The sequence below is a fragment of the Theobroma cacao genome, chromosome 3 (assembly GCF_000208745.1).
Source record: "Theobroma cacao cultivar B97-61/B2 chromosome 3, Criollo_cocoa_genome_V2, whole genome shotgun sequence".
In the NCBI taxonomy this organism is placed as follows: domain Eukaryota; kingdom Viridiplantae; phylum Streptophyta; class Magnoliopsida; order Malvales; family Malvaceae; genus Theobroma; species Theobroma cacao.
Genome location: NC_030852.1, coordinates 6,851,465 through 6,859,983, shown reverse-complemented (window position 1 = coordinate 6,859,983; position 8,519 = coordinate 6,851,465).

Genomic DNA, 8,519 nt, shown 5'->3' with positions numbered 1-8,519 from the left:
GCCTAATTCGTCTTATCACCCGATTAAATTCCTAACGGGTCCGTTTAAACTCCAATTTAATTCTTTTCAGTTTCTATACCTCAATTGCACCCAAATTAACTTAATGTCCCTCAGTGTGGTGCAAATTATCAGTCCCAACAGCAAATTATGAAAATACCCCTAGTGGGTAAAAATTCGTATTTTGGCTCCGAAAATTCTCATTATTTTTCTAGGCTCATAATTCATCATTTCTTAACCAATTCTACTACAATAAAAATCAAACTCATCCTCACTCAATACATGGCAAATTCAGCCATTAATGGCTGTGGGAGAAAATAAATTTTTTTCTTGTTGTTTTGTTTCTAAATATGCTAAACTAACTAAAAACACTAACATAAATTAAAATCAAATAAATCCAACAACTTTCTCTCTGCTAACCCATTTTGATCAGCCAACAATTCATCATAAAAACATGCAATTTAAGCATGGAAAATGAAGAGAAATGCTTAAGGAAAATAGATTTCAAGCTTAAGTTGAAAAATCCTATCTTTTTCACTTGTTTTTCTTAATTTTCCACACTTTTTCTCTTGAAATTCCTCACCTAGGTTTTGTTTTTCCTTTCTTTCCCTCTCTTCCTTGCTTGGCCGAATATTTGGGGAATAATGGGCTGATTTGTGCTGATTTTTAAGTTAAATAATAAAATATCCTAAGCTTGACACGTGGCATTTTTTAATTGCTTCATTTTTTAAATTTTAAAAATTTAAGCATTTTATCTCCACCACATGATTAGTCAAGGGTCAAAGATGAAGATAAAGGAAGACCATGTGCTGGAAAAAATATCCTGATGGTGGAAAATTATAATTTTGCCCCTGGGGTGGCAAAATTACCATTTTACCTTTTTACTCCAAATTATACCAAAATTAAAATTTTTCACTTCTAAACCTCAAATCATACTCCAATAAGTCAAATTATACTCCAATAAGTCTAATGGGGTCAAAAAAATCTTTTTTAAAATTCTCATTTTGTCTCCAGGTGGCAAATGACCATTTTACCCCTAGTTAGTGAAAATTTCGATTTGACTCTAAATTGATCCTCAAACTCCAAATTACCATTTTAAGTCATCCATGAACTGTGAAACTCTTAATCTCACCTTAAAATTCCTATTTGATCTAGTTCGAGGATTAAATAAACTTTGTTGTACCTCTAAGTACAATACCGACTTTTGTAATTTTTTTTTTCGGGACTCTCCTAGCATGCAATCATGCTATCATCACATGTATGTCATGAATAGTATTTTATAAGGTCGGGCTTTACAGTCGATGAGATTCAAACGCCAATGGATAGAGTGTTTGAAGCATTATTCAAAATAAACATCATCACTCCAAAATTAGTAGACACAAAGGAATTGGGGCATGATCTCACTCATTCCTGCAAATTCCATTTGGGGGTCGTTGGACATTCCATTCAAAATTGCGATGACTTTCGTCATAAGTTGCAAGAATTGATGGATTTGTCAGTAATCGAGTTTTATGTAGAAGGTGAAGAGGATCTGGTTGGAACCATAAATGAGGAGCCGCTAACTGAAGTGGCATCAAATTCATCCGACTTGGCCAAACCTAAACCTCTCACCATCTTTTATGAAGGAAACAGGAGTCCGATGAATGATACATCCATTACTATTGTCAGAAATGGTATCACCATTAAAATTCCCAGCTCGTTCCCGTACAAGAGTAAGAAGGTTGTTCCTTGGAATTATGAATGTAATATCTTAGGTACGGCCTCCCTTACTTTCATGTATCTTCTGCAGATCTAACCGGCGTGGGAGGTATAACGCGAAGTGGGCGATGTTATTCTCCTAAGATAACATAAAGGGTTGAAAAAGGAAAGTCCAAACAAGGAGAAGGTCCGAAAGAAGCAAGTACCTTTCTCAAGGACCAAACCACCGAACCTGCAGTCGCTCCGAACAACGAGGTTAAAAGGCTTGTCACGGAGAAAGAAGCAGGTGAATTTCTCAAATTTATCAAGCATAGTGAATATAGTGTAGTGGAGCAATTGACAAGAATGCCCGCTCATATTTCGTTGTTATCCTTACTCTTGAATTCGGAAGCAGACAAGATTACATTACTCAAAGTCTTGAATCAAGCTTACGTGGCTCATGACATATCGATGAAAAAGTTGGACCATATAATGGGAAACATCACAGTGGGGAACTTCATTGCCTTTAATGATGAAGAAATTTCGTTAGGAGGAAGAGGGAATAACAAGGCTCTCCACATAACCATCAGATGCAAGGACCATGTCATACCCAGAGTATTGATTGACAATGGTTCGACCTTGAATGTCATGCCTCGTTCATTATTAACAAGGTTGCCGATCGAATGACTTATATGAAGGCCAGTCACATGATAGTGATAGCATTTGATGGAACTAAAAAAGAAATGATAAGTGATATAGATATACTAATGAAGATCGGTCCCTGCATGTTTGATGTCCAATTTCAGGTGATGGACATATTCCCATCTTATAACTGTCTATTAGGACGCCCGTGGATTCATATGGCAAGAGTTGTACTGTCTTTTTTGCATCAAAAGGTAAAATTCACAATTGAAGGCCAATTGATAAGCATCTCTGCGGAAGAAGATATACTAGCCATCTAATCCTTATCTACTCCCTATGTAGAAGCGACGAAAGAAGTCCTTGAATGCTCATTCAGATCTTTTGAATTTGTTAATGCTACGTAAATGGGAGAAGGGGTAGTGATACCAACTCCTCACTTGTCGGCAGCAACTAAAATAGAGGTTAAACAGACAGTGGGAAGAGGATCTCATGCTGGTTTGGGGTTAAGTAAGAATTTATAAGGAATTAACTGTCCTTTGATTCTGATCAAGAATGAGGAAAGGTTTGGTTTGGGGTACAAACCTGCCAAAGAAAAGAGGAAGAAATTTGTAGCCCAAAAGAAAATTAAGAGGATGGTTCAGTTCGAGGGAAAGGAAGAAGAATTGGAGAAAAAGACAATTTCGTACCTATATGAGACTTTTCGCTCTGCAAGTTATATTCACCCCAAAGCACCGATAAAGGGCAATCGGGTTCTGCAGATGTTTTATGAGCTATCAATCCATATGATTAAAGATTAAGAACCTAACTAGAAGGTCCCTGTGGTGTATCCAGTACTGCTTGGAGAGGAACTAATCAATTGGACAGCCACGGAGTTGCCCGTCATCTTTAAGTCTTTGGAAATGTAATGAACGATTTTACCTCAATGCCTACGCCCAAGGGCATTAGGAGTAATTTCTTGTTTAAATATGGCTTTTTGTTACCTTAATCATTTAAATAAATGACAAAGCATGATGTGTTTCATAATTCATCAACCTTTTCGCATATTTCCTTTCATTTATTCTTTTAGTCAATAAATTCTTACCTATACATGTGTCCAATTTTACCTATTTGCAGGTCTTTAAATAATGAACACGAAGACAATCTAGAGAACAATTTGAATTTTGATTTCGAGAAAGTTTCGAATGTTGATGAATTGAAAAATGAAGAGGAAGTGGATGACTATGACCTACCCCCTGATTTGTCAAGATTGTTAGAATAGGAGGAAAGAGAGATTTTACCTCATCAGGAACTCACAGAAACGATTAACTTGGGAAGTGGAAGAAGCTGAATGGGTCCGCTCTTGCCAAGAGCAGCTGAATCTCATTGAAGAAAATAGACTTGTCACCCTATGTCATGGTCAAATGTATCAACGACGGATGATACGGGCATATGAGAAAAAAGTTCGCCCTAGGCAGTTTCGAGAAGGAGAGTTGGTTCTCAAGAGAATACTCCTTAATCAAACTGATTTTTGGGGAAAGTGGATGTCAAATTGGGAAGGACCATATGTGGTAAAGAAGGCTTTTTTGGGAGGAGCTTTAATTTTGGATGACATGGACGAGGAAGATCTGCCTAATCCGATAAATGCATATGCAATGAAGAAGTACTATGCTTTAAAAAATAAAATAAATAAACAAATATAAATAAAAAGGAAGGGAGTTTATGTTAAAAACCTGAAAAGGGCAACTCGTACCCAAATGATGAGGCTCACGTTGAAAACCCAAAAAGAGCGGTTTGAGGTCAAAAGGCAGGAATTTGGAATGAAATTGTCAGCCCAAGTGGAGTACAAGAGTGAGGTAAAAATACACTATGAAATGAGCTCCACAATTTCACAAAACAAGGGGAGTTATAAGGTCTGCAACCTACAGATTTGCTCAAGGCATCAATCAAGGACAATTTTTGAAATCGAAAATCATATTGTTTTCTCTGAATGGTCCGAGTGTTCATTACTTAAAAAGATCTAATGTTTGCTCTGTAAACTCTCTATTCCTTGAATTATTCAAACTCTCATATATGAAACTCTCATTTTCTTCTTTATTTCAACCTTCTTGTTCTTTACCATCCCATGATTCCACATGATGATTGTCATAGAAATTAATGATGACTAGTAAAAGAAGGAAACTAATTAAGCAGGAAATTACACTCATTGTTCAGCAAAAGACTTAATGATGAGGAAAAGGAATGGCAGAGCTTTAAACTTGAGCAAAAAGTCAAATGTCAAAAAGAAAGGGTACTTAGGAAAAATTCGGAGTTACCTAAAGTAACCAAAAGGAAAGTAAACAGGCAAAAATGATCGAAAGCTGCAGTGAAAAATTAGATGAAGCATGAGAAGGGTCTTGAAACCTTAATGAATCATAAACATGAAAGCATTCTATTATTTCAATCATGCATACATGCCTAGCCATGCACATGGTCATTTTCAAAACAAGAAACCAAAATTAATTCAACGTCCCAAGCTCTGAAAATAGGAATCCACATGATCTAATATGTTGAGGTCGTAAAACTTTGATAGAAGGATTTGAATTTTTCATTGTGAAGTTAATCCAATTAAGTTGAATCTATTTTAAGATAGGTTGAACCTAGATCAAGTTTAGGAATTTCAATTTTTGAATCGAACCTGTTTTAAGATAGGTCGAGCCTAGATCAAGTCTAGGAATGTCAATTTTTTTAAAATCGAATCTATTTTGAGATAGGTCGAGCTTAGATAAAGTCTAGGAATTTCAATATTTGAATCGAACCTGTTTTGAGATAGGTCGAACCTAGATTAAGTCTAGGAATTTTAATTTTTGAATCGAACCTATTTTAAAATAGGTCGAACCTAGATCAAGTCTAGGAATACCAATTTTTTAAATTGAACCTGTTTTAAGATAGGTCGAGCCAAAATTAAGTCTAGAAATTTTAATTTTTAAATCGAACTTGTCGTGGGATAGGTCGTACTTAAAAATTTCATTTTTTTTGAACCCAGGTCAAGTTTAGGGATTTCATTTTCAAACTTGTTTCAAAGTAGGTCAAGCCTAGATTGAATTGCTCAAATCAAACTTGCCTCAAGATAAGCTGAATGCGGTGTTTATGTCTTTGCACTATTCTTGATTCTCAAGAATGTGCAAAGAGGGACAATTGTAGACACCCATTCAAAATCAACCAAAAATAAAAATAAAAATAAAAAAAGAAAGAAAAGAAAACAGGGAGAAAACTGAGCGTGTACTCAGCCCCCATCTTCGGTCCTTCATTATGGGGCACTTAAGTCCCCTAAAAAGTAGTCGAATTTTTGGGAATAGTTACCTCCGGCAATTAGCCCCCATTCATGCCAAAGTCTTGTGAAATCATGCTCATGAGAGCATGATTTCATCGCTGGATTGTCAAAATTTTTGGACAATCCAGCTCTTAAAAGAGGGCCTCGGATATATTTAAAAGGGGGGGAATCCACAACAACTAGGGAGCTAGAGAAAACATTTCAAAAACAAATCCATCTTCTTCAAACAACAGCAACCTGCAAATAAAAAAAACTTAAGTTCTAGCAACCAACTACCCTAACCACAAAAAATCAAAAAAAAAAAAAGAAAGGCCAAAGAAGGGAGAGATCTGATGCGATTTGGCAAGCAAAAGGAGAGAGGGCAATTTCTGGGTTATCGCCGACTTAGAGAGATCTAGAAAGCCTTTGAGTAGTCGGCAACAAAGAGAGAAGAGCCAGATTTGGGCAACGAGAGAGAGAGAGACCGGTGGGCAGCCAGAGAAAGAGGAAGCAGTCGGCGTAAGGGAGAGAAGAAGGAGAAAAAAAAGGGTGAAAATAGCGTAGCAACATCAGATCCGATGACAATGAAGATCTGACGGACGAAAGGATCAATTTTAGAGAGAAGGGAGAGCATTTAGGAGTTGAGAGAAAGAGAAAAATGAGACTTTTAGAGAGAATAGAGAGAGTGACCGACTTGAGAGAGAAAGTGAAGAAAGAAGGGTAAAAAAGGGGTTTTTATACCCAAGTATAAGAGAGCCAAACGACACCGTTTTAGGGGAGTGGGGAACTAAAAAGGTTAAGGCCTAAATGGCACCGTATAGAGCAGTGTCACAAGCACCAAATAGTGCGTCTCAAAGAGCAGTATTGTAGGCTTGCTGAGCAGATTTCGTGGTGCAATTTTGGGCCTTTTGTGGGTCATTGATTTAGGCTAATCTGAGCCCAAAAAGGTATAATTCTCCCTGGATTTGAGCTTGTTTTAATTGATTTTGAATCTAGCCCATTTTATTCAAATTAAATGTAATTTTAGCTTAATTTTAATATCGATGATAAATAAATAAAATAACAACAATACATGATGTAAATATAATATATATATATATATAAAACAACATGATACAAATATAAAAATTATAAGAAAAATGAAATGACTATTTAAGAGATTCTACCTAAAAGGGGCAAAGAGTTGCCTCTTTTTGCTGGATTTCTTAGGTGCGGAGTTCGAAGCGGATTTTCATCAAAGCGTCGGGATAAATCCGAATTCTATACTCCAATACCCATTAGTCCGAATAATTGTTGTTTAAAATAATATACATCAAAAATTAATAATAATAATAATAAATAATAAATATATAAATAAGGTAATAAATCACCTTAAATTATTAAGCATGTTATTATTACTAACCAACTAATTAATAAGCGCGGTCATGTAGATATCATCATTTTATACTATCATAGCATACCACATTCATCTTATTATTGGGGTGAGAATTTCGATGATGGTATTTCCTCGTAGAGCTTATAGAGACGAGTTCTTCCCGAGATATCCCTAGATGAGGAAAACTTCAAGATTTCACCAAAGCGTTGGGATGGTCCACGAATGGTTTTCCAATAAACAATTGTTGACCCCATTACTAAAAAAAATTGAATAAATCGTAACATCGTTCTACGATCGCATCATGTGCATCTGTGAACCGAATAAAAGATTCAATTAGCTAACATAATAAAGCATTAATTAATAAGTGAGGATTAAGAAAACATAGAAATAAAATCAAGGTAGGCTACAATAGGATAATTTAATATTAAGTGGTACCGTTCGCGGAACGGGCGCCATGGAAATGCTAACCTTTCTCCATGCGTAACCGCACTCTCGAACTCATCTCTAAAAAACGTAGATCAGTTCTTGTTCTTTCAATGGACCTAAAATTAATTTAGGACTTCGTCGATTAGAATCGGATTAATAGGTGGTCAATCACACCTAAAATAAAAAGGATCGGTGGCGACTCCTAGATATTTTATTTTCGCAAGCGTCTAGCGGTCGGGTTCCCAAACTCCGCACGTTACGACAGATTGGTGACTCCACTGGGGAGATCTGAGAGTCGAGCCATAATTAATCATAAGTTATCTTAGGCCTTAAATAATTTAATGTTTTCCTTAATCTTGGGCATTTGCTTTTACTATTATTTGTTGCATTTATTGTTTCGATTATTGTTATTGCCATTTAATAATTGCGGGGAATTTAGGATAGAGGGAGTGTGAGATTATTGGTTCGAGGTCGGTATATTCTTTCTCACACACGACACGTCTTGCGCCATGCATAAGCCTTCTACTCGGGCCTTGTCCTTAATTAAGAGGGGGTTAAGTAGCTACGCTCTCATGAGGTGATAACCTCCACATGGGCTAGTGAAAACTCCCACTCAGATCGAACCTAGTCCGTTTGAAGTTTGTAATGGGTGATGACTGAGGGGCCTTGCTAGTCCATGTGGACGACAATGAGGAGCAATTTGGGAACCTTTAGCTCCCTTTTTACCCAAATTCAGCATATAAAATGCCACATGAACAAGCTGTCCAACATAATAATCACCTAAATCAAATTTATACTACTTCACACAAATCACACCATGCAGTCCCTAACTAACAATAATCGCAATCACTATTGACACATGCACATGAGTTTCAACAACCTGACACACACATTAGGTGTTTGCAAATGCTATCTACATAGTTTCGATCAGCATTTGCATCAAACCAAATACTTCGTTCTTGCCAACAAATGCATCCGTCATTCGAGATTGCAGTGGGTCCATTGCTATTCTCAAACGACATTATGACGATCGTGAGTGATGACGATTTACAATTATGTTGGAGGGCATAAGACTGTTCAGAGGAGGATAGAGGTGACGATAATGACATTTTAGATTACAATCATGTGGATGAA